General features: G+C 46.3%; 1 protein-coding gene across 17 annotated transcripts in view; it reads right to left on the reverse strand.

Moving 5' to 3' along the window:
• The window catches only part of Znf536 (zinc finger protein 536), a 431882-nt gene that overhangs the window by 310547 nt on the left and 106528 nt on the right, over positions 1–14807 (reverse strand). For 15 of the 17 annotated variants that reach the window (XM_078032225.1, XM_078032215.1, XM_078032220.1 and 12 more), the window contains one exon: positions 5098–5213. The exons of the other annotated variants lie outside the window; for them this stretch is intronic. The gene's annotated coding sequence lies outside the window, so the exon portion shown is untranslated. The remainder of the gene's footprint in view (positions 1–5097; positions 5214–14807) is intronic. 17 annotated transcript variants of the gene reach the window in all.

The raw sequence follows: 14807 nt of genomic DNA on the forward strand, positions 1-14807 counted from the left end.
GAATACCTGAGAGACACCCCCAATTCCCTGCAGAGGTGTTAGGAATCACATCTGGCCCAGCCGCATCCTGGGTGTTAGCACAAATCAGACCCAGGCAGGACTTGGGTTTTGCAATCCCTGTACCTCAAAAATATTGGAATGAAATGTGGATGGGTCCCACGTTGGGGTTTGCTTAAACCAAGGTACAACAAATTCTGATGATGACAAGTTCAAATGCCAGGACGTTGGTTTACCAACAATCAGCCACTGATCGTTCCCCTCTCCCAGGGTGCCAGGAACTCTACCAGGTGCTGTGGGAGCTCCTGAGACCAAGTAGACACCACCCCTACCCCCATCCCCACCACACACACACACACACACACACACACACACACACACACACACACGCTGGTACCTTCTTTCAGCTAAGAGTGGCCCCAACCTATTTTAGACCTGTCTGAAGAGTAGAGTAGCCAGTTCCGTTCTGGTGAGAACAGGGCTAGATACAAACATATATATAGGTTCTGGTTCTTGCGTTGTGACACTGGGCAACTACCTTGCCCTCTCTGAGTCTCAACCGTTTCATTGATAAAAGGAAGGTGACTGTGACTGCAAAGCTCTCTGCTAGCCCTAGGGCTCCACTGGCCTTCACATGATCTGGAATCCCTGAGAAGGAAGTTCTTCCGGGCAGCATCGTCTGTTCTGCCCAACAGAAAGAGCCCTGAATGATGACCACCGAGGCGCTTTGCTCTTAAGTTCATCCTGCGTGTTACCAGGCGGCCCATCGTGAGTTATTTTTTCTCTGAAGGGCGTGGCTGGTACCTCTACTGCCCTGAGGGCCACTGGCTGTCCCCCACCCCATGAAGCCCCACGGAGGCTCCCTAATCAGAGTGAGCCCAGAAGGCTTTCACCTGTGACTCTGCTTAAGCCCCCACAGCTGGCCTGGGCCTCGCTGGGCTGCACAGGAAGCTCACGCTGGTCCTGAGACCAGAAAGAGCCCCCAGTGTTGCTGGCCACCTTCCCATACCCTCGGGGCCTGCAGTCCACCCCCGACTCCCAGCTCTGGACCAGTCACAGGAGATCCCTTTGGCGAAAAACAAAGAGCACAGTAAACAAACCACCAGGGGCCATTTTAAGTCGTTGGAATTCTGGCACCTAAGTCAGCATCTACAGCGTCTTTCTCAAGACACCCCCTTTGGTTAAAAGCAACATAAACAGAAAAGGAGGAGCTAGGATGTAGTTCAGTGTCAGAGTGAGTGGTTGGCACGCACCAGGCTCCGGGTTTGATCCTCGGCTCTGCAAAAGAAAGCTGGAACTCCTCACCCTCGCCTACGAGGTCATGCCTGACCCTAGCACTTCAACCTGCCCACTTTTCCCCAGAGCTTACTGTAATCTGACCACACTGGCCTATGCTCTACTCCTCAGAAATGCCTAGTTCCTTGTCACCACTGGGCCTTTGCACATGCTACTCCCTCTTCCAGGAGTGCTCTTCCCCAGACCTTTACCCAACTGGATCATGCCCTTCAGACCTTTCCCTTCCAACATCCCTTCCAGGGGGTGGGTGCGCACCTCAAGTACAGATACCAGCCCATTCTCCTGCTTTCATTTTTCTCCTGGTATTTATCACTCTCTGGTATCACCTTCCTCATTTGTTGCCCTATAACTAATTCCCGCCCATAACGCGCCCATCACGAGCTCCCTGTGGGCAGGGACTTATCCAATGCTGTGCCCAGTGCTGCTCCTTAGCTACCAAACTGAGTTCCCAATCAGAAAGAACAATGCTCAGAACGTGGCCTTTCCAGCTACCATCGCTGTGATCCGAGGTAGGCCACTTCTCCAGCCCCAGACTCTACGTCAGGAAAATGGAACCCATTAATGGTATCTTCCTGCTCGGGGCTTCATGCAGAATCACTGGGAAAATCCTGAGAGATGCTTAGACCAGAACGAGCCCCTCTCTGCCCTTCCTCTAGAGTTGAGATTGTCCCTGATTGGTTTACGCCCAAGGAGAGTGTGAGTGATGGAACCTGCCATTTCTACCTCCTTTTGTGGCTACAGAGCATCTGTGGGGATCCTTACCTCCATGAGCTTTGACAGCTCCTGGTGAAGATCAAATGAGACTCAAAGTCCTAGGCACATATGCAGGGCCTCACCGTAGTAGACTACGGTGTCATTTAACTGAGCAGTTACGGCCTCATGCATCTCCATGAGGACAGCAGGGCTGCCTTGGGACAGCAGAGCCCACAGAGGACCAGACCTTCAAGGCCCATGTGCTTATGGTCCCTAGAGCACTGTGGGTGCCCAGCACATAGCGAGGGCCACATGCACCTGTCAGACAGAGGAGTTCTTATGAGCTCTGAGCACCATTTCCTCTGGATACAGCCAGGCCTCACGACCCAAGCATGGGTTCTTTCTGAAAGAAGAGGCTGTGCCTCCAATCCATGCAGGGAACTTTCTGGAAATACCTGTTGTGGGAGGACAGGAATTTGCTTTCAAAGGAATGTGGGAGGTTGGTTATAAACAGGTGGCTTCCACTTCTATGGAATGGCGGCTTAAGGATGGCGGTCCTGCTCTCCTGAAGCTGCATTTGTATAACGTTTTAGATAAGACTTCAAAAAGCCAAGAGTGTCCTTTACTAAGAACTGAAAGGAGCCGGAGCCAGGGTCCCCAGCAGGTAAGCAGGCCAGAAGTGGGTTGGGGGCTGAGTTAGCCCGCTCCCCTCCCACTCCCCACCCATTCCCCTCCCCCTCCCACCCACTCCCCTCCCCCTCCCACCCACTTCCCACCTGCCCTTCCTCAGAGTCCCAGGCCATGGGGGAAGTGCTCCAGGGCCAGAGGAGCCTATGTTCTGAGACCAGAAAGTCAGGGACAGCCTGGGAGGGAAGTGCCTGAATATCCTCTGTCTATTTCTAACACCTGTCCCCTTTTTGGTCACCAGAGGACAGAATTTGCTCTTGGATACAAGTTTCCAATCCTACTTCCAGTTCACAGGATCCCAAAATTATTCCGAGCTCTGCATTTTCCATCTGGGAAAATCCCCCTGCCTGCGCATGGCCAATCCCACAGAACACCACCTACAGAGGACCCCCGGACCCACAGTGCCACACTGTGCTGTTCCAGTTACCCCAGGTCAACCACAGCTCCCAGATATTAACATCTGTCTTGACTCTTTCTAGAGAGAGACCACATTCACCTCACTTGGATGGCAGGATATAGTCGTGCTGGTTCTGTCTTATGAGTTACGATGGTTCATCTCTTCCTGCATCTCACAGATTATACTTTATGACTAGGGAAAAACACAGTGTATGCAGGGTTTGGTACTAGCCAGTTTTGGGTTTCCACTTTGGGTCTTGGAACATGTCCCCTGCAGATAATAGGGGACTGCTGTAATGGATCTTTATCTTCCATGAGGCCCAGGTGAGCGACTCCTTAAAACGTGTGCATTGGCGGCAGAAAACTGGGTGACGTCGGAGTCACTCTTCTGCAGTCTGTTTAGCCCATGCAAAGGACAGCTCTGTCTCGCCCGTGGGGGGAGCACAAGGCACTCCCCCCCCCATGTCCTTGTCATACCAAAGGGGGTCAAGGAAAAGTGGCCAGCATCCCTGCAGTGCCTCCTCCTCCACCTAGAGAGGCGCAGGGTGTGGAACATTCCAGAACAAGCTGGTGCATCCTTGCTCTCTCCCCAGCCCTCCCCAACAGCCGGTCTCACCCACTCTCCTACCCGAGGCCCTCAGCAGTGATGCTAAACTGGGCCTTCAGAAACCGGGAGCATCCACGCGGCAGAATCCCTACCATCAATGTAGCAGCTAAATATTGTAAGACTCCTAACTCCCCCATCTGTGTTTTGCCTCCCAAGAGGGAAAATAGTCTTCGCAGACATTCCCTTATCTGGCAGGCAGATTCTAAACCTTACTGGCAACTGCAGGCTTGTTTTCCCAACCAAACAGCTATGGAACCCAAAATTGTTCCTGCCTGCGATATGCTGAGGAGGGACCCAGCCAAACGGCTCAGTGTGGAAGCCCAGAGCCCGGAAGCCCGTGGGTTGTCCCCATCGCCAGAGGAGACCCAGTGCTCCGTGAAGTCGCTGGTGCCAGGGGAGGCCCGCCCGTCCCCCGACAGCAGCTAGAACTGTTGGCGTTCACTGCTCCTTTTCCTTAACGCGGAATACACCCACCAAGAAGCTGCAGGAAAACACTCACCACAGTGTGAAATCAACACTTTCTAACTCAAATAAAGGGGGTAAAACAGGGAAAACTTCCAACCTTTTGCTGCAGATATTCTTCTGCAAGATCGCTCGAAGCTAGGGTGCCGCCCTGGCCTCTAGGGGACCCCCGGAGCCCCCCAATCCTTGCTTTCCATTTTTTTTCCACCCTAGGTCTTCACCTTCTTAATACTGGAACCCTGCACCTGTGCAATGGCTAATAAACCAATATCGGACGATAACGGTGGAAGTCTAATTGATAGGAGCCTTTATCGACTGGCCTTGATGTCTATCTGAGGTTCTCAACAGCCGAGATTTAAATGTTTCATTTTATTTTTAACTTTCACTTTTCCACATTTCAGCAATGTCAGGCAAAGAGGTATGGTTTTACTATCAGAAAGAATCATGGTGCAGAATAATTTATGACTTCAGCTTGGGCTTTCAGAAAAGCTATTTCAAATCTTCACTTTGATTTGGTTGTATCAAAACTACTCAAAATAACAGCAGCACTTTCTTGGAACCAGAATATGTTAGCAGCACCTTCAGGATTTTGAACCGAAGCCTCGTCTTTATCCCAGAAGAAAACTTCAGAGAAGAATTAAACCACAGAAGGGGAAAATAACATTTTTTTTTCCATGATCCTTTTGTTCCTCTAGCCCCTGCCCCACCAGTCCCCAAACACACCCAAACCACAAAGGAAGGCCTATCCCCATTGGGAAAGTTCCTGCCAGTCACCTTCTCCCAGAGCTTCCTGGGCAGGTACAGAGCCATCCCACCTGGGGCAGGCAGAAGCCCAGAGGAAGCCCTGGGCCAGGGGGAGAGAGGGGCTATTTGGTCTGGATTTGTGTTAGGTCAACAGGACAAAGTGGAAGGACACGAGGTGTGACCAGAGTGATGAGTTCTGGAACCGCAGGGCTTACCTTAGCAGCTTAACTGCATACTTGTCTTAAGAACCGTCAGTCTGGTGACAAAATACCCCAGAAAGGGTGCAGTTGATCCAGGCGCTGACAGATTGCCAGAGGGGCGTCCCAGCTCCCTATCACAAAAGAAAACAGGAAAAAAAAAAAGAAACGATGTAAAGTGAAATGTAACAAATTCACCAAATCATAGCAATACGCAGAGGTCAAGGAAATTCAACTGAAAAGGTTAAAGATGAAATCAAATCCGGTGTAGGAGAATGGAAATCTATCCCCATGCAAGGCCACCGGTGACGTGCTGTAGACAAGAAGCTAAATACTGCCTAGCACTGGGATCTTTCATTTTCATCAGATCAATAAAAGCTTATATTTATCAGGATTCCAAGCAGCTGCCACTTCTGACAACCTCCACTTTATTTTCTCACTCCTTGCGCTGTATCAGGGCAAAGAGGAGAGGAGAAGCAGCTTTTAATGCTATTTACACCTGAAGACACAATTCCATTAAGAGGTCCTGTTTTGTTAAAGAAACAGGGATTGATATGATTATATTGGCAGGAGCGGGAAGTCTCTTTGTTCTTCTCCCCATGTTTTCCCCCTTTGCAATCCAGACCCAGCAAGAAGATTGCCTGACACGAAGTCCATGTGCAAGCACTTTTTTGTTCAAACTTCCCATTTACAGAGAGAGAGAGAGAGAGAGAGGAAAAGGCTCTCTGCTAAAACAGTTACCACTCTAATCATCTGTGCAACAATATTTGCTATCAGGCATTCTAAATAGATTATCACCAGTCCATCTGTGTCATTATTGATTTATAAGGCCTTAAGCAGCTTTAGAATGGAAGCTTCCCCACCGAGGGGTCCCTTGTATAAATCAGAGCCGTGCTCAAATATAGCAGCCATCACTCAAGATATTGTTCTTAAAAATCATAACAAGAAGGAGAAAATGATAAATTGCTTGTAATATACTGATCCAAACTGATATGCAAATCTTGTTTTTTAAATATATTACTTGAGTAAAAAGAGGCATCATTAACATATGAATGCTATATGCAAATGATAGTGACAGAGCAGATGTTGGCGCATGTAATTGACCTATATGTGAATTGCATCAGAACTCTTAACTCTATTAATTCACTACCCAGTAACTAGATATTGTCCAAAAAAAGTACATTCTTTGAAACCATATACTGGAAGCAAAGCTGACAGGGTTCCAAGGATTCTGAAACAAGGTCACTGTCACTAGTATTTTGCTGTCATCTGCATTCCCCTTCTTATGGATGACATCATCATGTGGCCGTGTAAATCGATCACTTAATAGCATTTGGAAAATACTGCAGTGGGGAACAGGTTATAAAAAAAAAATGCCCCAGTTTTATTCTTTTTCTTGGCAGAAATGTCATACCTCTTAAACTGAGGGTTTGTGCATGAGTGCACTGTGAAACACACAGATGCCATTTTATTCCCCGTCTTTATTTTTCCACTTCTTCTCAGAATGACATTAAATTGTATTAAATAGCCTTTTGTCCACAGGGCACAGACCACCCCGCATATGATAATGTATTAATGCCCCACGTTCCAGCCACTGAGCTGAAACATTCTGAGACTTGGAGGATAAGTATGAAGCACCATTGTGTGTATAGCCTGCTAACAACTGTGACACATACTAATAGAAACATACCTAATAAATTACTGCTTTCAGGTCTAGCAAGCTGACATTTCTCTGCAAGGGACAATTTTATATTTGTGGCACAGAACAAAATTGCTTCATATGAAGCCACTGTGGATTAGCATAAAAATTAACACTTAAATTTCAGCTTATTTTCCACCCTCTCCTCCTGCCACAACAATCAATTCCTCTTATAAATCTGATTAGATTTTATGATGCTTATTATTCAGAGCATGTCTCAACACAGCATTCACAGGCTTGAAGACTATTTGTTTAAATAGAAAAAAGAAGCAGATAAATCTATAGGTATTTTTTATTACCCCATTCCCCACCAGTTTCTTTCTCATATTGTAACATCAGTAATTGATTGCACACATTAATTAACATGTAAGGTAGAAATTCTGCATTATGCATGATTTATTTTCCTATCTGGTGAGTAGGTTTGTCTGCTGCCCTTGTGTTTCTAGGACACTGGGCTCGATTCTGGTCCAGACATAAATGCCAATGCTCATTCCCCCTGAAAGTTATTAATGTCAGATATGAAATGAGATTTTTGATTTCACCTGCTTACTAATCCACAAAAGCTGTTTTGAGTGATGCAGGCTTAAACGCTGAAATTTGAAATGATATATTGCTATATCTGATAACATGCAAATATGTTCATTAGACATAATTTAGCAGGAGAGAATAGCAATACTTTTATAACAAGTCTAGGTCAAAAATGGCTGTTAATTAAACAAGCCATGAAGCATGGTATCACAAGGAGCCTGTCCAGCAGAGACCAGACTTTCTGATGATGTGCCACCGATAGGTACCCGATACTTCGCACTCAGACGGAGGGGGTGGGACCCTCCTGAGCACCAGATGATCTAAAGCAAGGGTCACAAAACTATACCACATTAAGAACCTCAAATGGATCACACTTTCTTAGATTTTTAATGGCAAAGCGCTATACTTCTCCATCCAAAGATGCGATTTCACTTTCTGTCTTAGCGGCTTAAAGTGATTTATATGGTTGACTCCTTCACAAATAAACCAGAAAAGAAATTAATATTACATCCGGCCATGCTGCTGGCTGCCCCGAGTGTTTATGGCTTTGTATTTTAAATCAACTAGAGTAATAGGCAAAAAACCCAGGCTGGCTGTAGAGGGCTGGGTTGGGGGGCCGAGGTGGACGGAGCGTGGACTGACTCCAGGAGGAACAGGTTCCTGTGATTTCTTCCTTGAGTGTATGCTTAGGTTGCCTAGGGAACAAGCCTACAGTACGAACTCTTCCCATTGGCTGGGAGTTGAGAGTCAGTGTGGGTGGGGTCCTGATACACAGGTAAAACAGGCCACTGGCCCTGGGAAAAGGCAGGCACCCCCAGAGTGAGCTACGGTCTAAGAAGGACGGGAAGATTTTCCCACTGTCCACCCAGGCTGCCTACCCTGCAGGGAGGTACCGCATTCCTACTGGGGTAAAGGTGGAAAATGTCTTCTGGAGCCAACAGGTGCCCACGCTAGCCTGCTGTAGGTGGATCCTCTACTTATCCAAAGAACCCTTGCAGCTCAATCTTTGAAACACAGTCCGTCCAGCAGGAAGGATACACATAAGCACTGGGAGTCACCTACAGCAAGGAAAGTTGAGTGCAAGGTCACATGTCATCTCAGCAGTTCAAAGGACGTCCACGTGCAAGCCATCTTGATGTGAAGGCTTTCTCCATGATACTCAGAGCGTGATGCAGAAGAGCCTTCTCCTCCTCACTGCTTCGGTGGAGACAGAAGGCCCTTCTGCAATGTCTTTGTGTCCCAGTGTAGAACCGTCTCATTCTTAGCTTGACTTTAAGTCCATGTTATTATTATCGCTAGAAATGCCACTTCATCTTGGGGCTGTGTTTTATGATTTCTGGGCTTGCAAATACAGGATCTCAATGGGTGAAAGAGGCCCAGTGGCATCCCTTCTGTCTAACCCCAGGGACAATGTGAAGTTCAAAAAAAAATGATGGATGGAAATGCTTTGGTGGAAGAAGAGAAGGATCCCGAATTCTGCTTGGCCTTCAGTGCTTTCCTATTCTCCTGCCCCACTCCATGCAGGAGCCTCATGAGACCATGTACATGGTCCTCCTGTCACTACCCGGACTCAACCATCTACTGCTTCCACAAGGCGGATGCAGATATATATATATTTGAGTGTAGTGCCTCTACACTCCTAGTGGGTTGATGTGAGATCCAGGAAAAGATACAGTAAATAAGATTCCCACTCATGGTTGCTGTTGGTTACTACAGCTTTAGCTCTCAAGTTTAAATTAAGTAGAGTAATGGGCAAAAACAAGGCTGGCTGTAGAGGGGCAGGTTGGGGGGCCGAGGTGGATGGAGCATGGACTTGCTGGGGCAAGTCCTGAGCATGAATTCTCAGGTCATGGAGAACAACAGGAAGGAGGGCTCAAACACCGTGGCATATAAGTGACACTAAGATTCCATGGTCACCTCTCATAGACCAGAAAGTCTCTTTCAGGGTCCCTGACACTATTTGTCCAACTCCATGTGCCTCTGTCCTAATGATGAGACATGCCTAGTGTCTACCCTGGGTTTAATGATGACGTGTTTCTCCGTGATTACGCATTCCTCCAAGGGCTTTATTTCATATCAAAGTTTTTTATTTGTTCAACAAATGAACCAACACACGTGATCAAATGTATGAATGAGTGGATGAGCGCGCCAAGACACTTTGAATAGATAGATGGAGACAGGGTGACAAGAGAAGGAATAAAAAGTCTAATAAGTGCATGAACTAATGCATAAGCGCACAAATACACAGGCAAATGATGTCTTATGAATGAGTGAGAGTATCCATGAACTCTTAATCAACAAGTAGGTATCTGAGTGCCTCCAGCCCTTCCAGAGGGTTACTGGATAACATACAGTAAATAAGGTCCCTGCTCACGGTTACTGATGAGAACTGGTTACCCATCTTTAGCTCCAGCCAGTAGGATTCTGCTGGAAGAGTTAGAAGGGAGACAGAAATATTCTTGTCTCTTCTCTGATCCTTCTAGAGGAGAAGACTTGGTCAGAATGTTCCTGACAATGAGACACCCAGCCCACTGCACTTTAGTGAAATCCTGCTAGACACTGAGGGACTTTTTCTAGCAGGCAGGAGCCACACACAGCAATGGAGAGCACAAATTCTAGACTAGAGTCCCGAAAGCTCCGTCATGAATGTTGTAAAGTCACCAAATCACCTCCATGTCTTTCTCTTTGGAATGGAGATAATATGTCTGAGAGTGCTTAACTGAGGGTCTGGCACCCAGTAGCCCCTTAAACATCAGCCACCATGGGTGACTACTGCTGAGAAGATCTTTCCTGTGCGTTCTAGGTGCCCTGCACATAGAGAGCTGGGTTCCAGGTGAACATCCATCTCTACCAAATGCTCTGGGTGCCAAAGCAGGGGCCTGACCCTAGGAACCCTTGTGTTTCCATTTAAGTGCATATTTTATTCTTCTACCAAAGCGCCACCAACATTTTTATTTAAAAATGATGGAATAGACTCCACTTTTGTGATTCTGTGCTCTTCTGTGGAACTTGGTTTTCCATTTACAGAATTGAAAACTTGGTCTGAATTTGTGGTTTTTCAGCATTTTCTATTAGTAGAATCCTTTCCCTGAGGGAATCTTCCTGTGTAGGAACTGATAAGAGCCCAGCAGCTCTGCCCAAAGCTACCGAGGAGAATCCTGAGTCCTCCCCTTCTCTTGGCTCCCAAGGCTTTGCCTTGGAACCCTTGGGGTCCTATGGAAGCCAGTTTGAGAATCATTTGGACTAGAGACTTTCTGATGGTCAGTGATTCTGTCACTCTGTGGTAGCAGTCATGGTGGCACAGAAGGATATATATATTGGAAGCCTGGTAGTTGCCAGAGCTGTGTGCTGGCCCTAGTACCGTTATGAACATCTGGTCAACCCTGGGCAATACAACGCAGATACCCAGGAGCGTGGATGAGATGCTCTCTAGCCTTCCTGGGGTGACTGTCTTCCAACCCTTCTCTGTCACCTTTCTTCTTGCTCCCAGACCTGTCACTGATTCCAAGCTTCAGGCCAGGCCCCCTCGAGGCAATCCCACTAGACTGCAGGCATGGTACTGAGGAAGACCCTCTGGATCTGTGGCTCCCTTCGGTGCTTTAGACACACACCAGGAAAAATAAACACCCAAGACTCCCCCTTTAAACCAAGTGGTCATAAGATGCTGCCAGAGGTCAACCTCCACCCCCACATGAAGACAGGAATCCATCTGAAATTCCTCAATGTGGAGTTCTATGGGTTCCACTCTCCCCCCCCCCCACTTGAACTAGATCTGAGACAGTGCCACCCAAATCTCAGCCATTCACCTGCCACCTTCTCCTTGTGGCTGTATCGACTCCAACCCGGACCATAAACTAGTTAAGATTTTTCCTTGAAATTAACTCACAGATTTTTCCTTAAACCAATTTATTTCAAGTAGACATTTCACATAATACTGCCATAAATAAAAGTCAATATCGATTCGATGTAAAATAGAGACACAACTACATGAGGGGAACACACTCGGCCAAGTCGAACCTGGAGTCTCCTTTGCAGTGTTGGGGAAATGGCGGGGAGGAAGGAGCTGAGTGAGCCAACTTTGGCCTGAGCAGTTGAGCTGGACTGTGGATGTTGAGCACCTAACAGACTCTCCGAGCCCTGGTTTCCTCATCTGTAAAACGGGGGTGTCATAGTAACCTACCCCATAAGTTTGCAAGAACAAATAAAACTGCGATAATTAATAATTAACTCATTACAAAGTAATATGGTGCGTAGTTAGCGGTTGCTATTATTGTTGCTGTTGTTCCTATATTAAAAGATGAGCAAGCAGGAGGAGGAGATGTTCTAGAACTAGCCATCTATTCCAATCTTCCACAGAACGTTGGCTGGGAAGCACTTAACTACATAAGCAGTTTCATGCAGTGACAAGATCACAGGATTAAGGATTGGGACCTGGGTCCTTGCCCAATCTGCCATTAACACTCCAAGCCTTGACTTACCCATTGGACTGTTGGGGAATTGAACCCAGAACCCCCAAAGAGCCTTCCTATTATAGAGTGTTTGAATCCCTGAGGCCACTACAGGTCCAGTCTTGGTAAACAAATGGCCTTTTCACTCTGCCATGGCCCAGGAGAGGACTCACTCTGCAAGGGCTTCTGAGGTATGGCAGGCCAGGCCCAGCAGTGGTGAGGAGGAAGACACAGAGCTGATCGTTCCTGAGATACAAGGCCCAGTGTTGGCAATAAGGAGAGAAGGAAGGAGACAGGCACATGAAGTCCTCAGACCATCCTAGTCCCCTAATTGGAAGCACTCGACCTTGAGGCCCAGGACCTATCCTCTGACCCCTTCCTTTGAGTCTCACCCCCAGACCCTGGCTTACTTACTCCAACACTTTCTGCTTGTGATCATCTCAACTGTCGCATCAACCTTCTTACTGTCAATATGTGAAAACAACAACGGTGCTTAGTATGATGCCCTCTTGCCACTTCTTATCTCCAGCCCAGCATTCTGCCGCTGAGACTTTCTCAGGTTATACCTGTCCCGAAGCAGCTCCCATTCTCTCCAAGGGTAGATGATATACATTCGTCTGTTCTCATTGCTCTAATGAAAAACCTGAGATTAGCTAACTTTGTAAAGAAAACAGGTTATTTAGTTCATGGAGTTTCAAGGGCATGAAGCTGGTATCAGCTTGGCTCTGATGAGGACCTCATGGCAGATGGCGGAATACATGCGAGAATAGATGTCAAACAGGAAGCCAAAGAGGGATTTCAGGACCAGGCTCACACTTACAACTCTCTATCCAAGAGAACTACCTTCATGTCTTTCAATGGCAACTCCTGCAACGACCTAAGGACTTCCCCCAAGACGCCCACCTCTTCAAGGTCCCACTACCACCCAGCATGGCCCTAAATGAGGACCAAGCTCCCAACACAAGAACCCTTGGGAAACACACCCACACTGTGTGCAAACCACAGAAGGTTCCCGTCTCCTAGTTTTTACTCAAAAGTTCTGTACAAAAGTTGATCTATTCCTCAGCTACAAACAAAACAGGGACTCCCTCAAAAAATCGAAGGTGAACTCTGGGCCTTCTCCCTGAGAAAAATCACACGTGCATGTTCCCTTTTCAGTCTTCTGGGACTACGGATGAGCAGTCTTACAGAGGATGTCACGTCCTCCACCCCATCTCTTTATGGGCACAGGGTCTTCCCAGGGTTAAGACCTCCCTGCAGGCACCCCACGTCACAGCCTCACCCAAGTCAAGCCCAGTGGCTGGCATGGGGAGCAGGGCAGAGCAGCTCGCTAACACTGGTCAACAGAGCTGAGGCTGGTGGTGTGGAGGGATGCTCACCCACCCCAGGAGTCACTAGGTGTGGCTTCTCGACAAATATACACACATGCCGAGGTTTGTTTTGTAGGCGTAAACACACGGTCTCTAAAATAGGCAATGTTGAGTCTCTGGCACAAAATAAGGGTATGAAGCCGACACTGTTTATAATCTGCTGGAACCCTCGAACTTGCAAACCCTGGTTCCAGAAATGCTCATGTGAAAGGCTCTTTCTTAGGAGTGGGTGCTTGTCTTCCTCTCAGGCACACTGGGATGATACTACCATAGAAGGGCTTAGCCAGGGGCCCCAGTCTGTCCCTGTTGAGTGGGGAGGGGTGAGGAAACAGGCCCCATGACAACAGTCCCCAGAAAACCGTGCACGGGTGAGCCAGTGCCCAGCCTTCTGTGGGAATGACTAACAACAACAGCACAACCCATGAGTCCTGCAGCCTTCTAGCCAGACGTGATTGTGCAAAGCCCCCAAATTATTTATTCAGGTATTTACTGCTCCATAGTCTTTATTAAAACAAACAGTGTAAGAAAACAACAACAAAAAATGTTTTTTCTCATTTCTTTCAATTGTTCTGCTTGGCAACTTTATTGCACATTAGTTCAAAATAAGCTGCCAATAAAGTTGGATAAAATTAAACTCACGCTGGAGTTTTTTCCTCAATAATTTTTGTTGGGTTGTTTTTATTTTCATAAGGATTTGAAATGTGGCATCATCGTAGGCTCAGAATTTCACTGTCTGGGTAGTTACAACTTCTACTGAGTTTATGAATTCCAATTTCAGTTCTTTTAAAATGAGTTTGGTTTTACTGTTAGCATCATACTGAAGAGGCCTTTGTAGCCGTTTGTCTTTTCCTGTACAAAGAGCATGGCATAAAACCAGAATCTTCTATACTGTAATTAGACTTAGAAAAATTATGTGATTTCTAATTTAGCAGAACCTCAGAACGCTGCATGGTCCACAACCCAAAGTCAACATTTCAGGAAAATATTTTTTTTTTTTTAAAAAAAGATACCATTTGTGAATAGGCCAAAATGATTCAATTTAAGATAGCAAAAAATAAACATCTTGGAGTGAAAATTATGCACTATAGTAATTTGATTATAGTGAAAATCAAATACTGTGTGTTGTAAGCAAACAATAGGAATTTTTATGCAACTAAACACTTTTCTGGCTATCTAACTATGATTTATACATCTAAAATGATAAATTTAATCCCATCACCAGTAGATCAATTGCAGGTATAACAGATAAAACCAGAATAAATCATTGTATCACTGTATTGGAAACACAAAGAACAGATAGGAGGGGAGTTTTGACTTGAAACTGAAATCTGTTTTCAGGCTTCCCAAGGACAATGTGCCATGGAGAAGTTCAATGTATACATAAAGTCATCTGATCCAAATATGCTAATGATTTTTATTGGTCAAATCTTAAAAGTGAGGTTTATTTTTATGAGTATGCATTAATTAACCCAGCATGTACTATCTCGCAGGCTATCTTGCCAAGGACTTTCATTTAAACATGTTTATTGTGAAATGTTTGCATTCCCCACATTTGTGGCCCACACACAGATTATTTCATACTTTCCTTTGGAGCACTTTAGAAAAGTTAAAAGGAGTTATTGTTTTTGATTAATGCCATTTTAGGGCAGTTTAAAAAAAAAGAGGGGGAGTTCTAAATCCTAG

The sequence above is a fragment of the Ictidomys tridecemlineatus genome, chromosome 15, assembly GCF_052094955.1.
Source record: "Ictidomys tridecemlineatus isolate mIctTri1 chromosome 15, mIctTri1.hap1, whole genome shotgun sequence".
NCBI lineage: Eukaryota > Metazoa > Chordata > Mammalia > Rodentia > Sciuridae > Ictidomys > Ictidomys tridecemlineatus.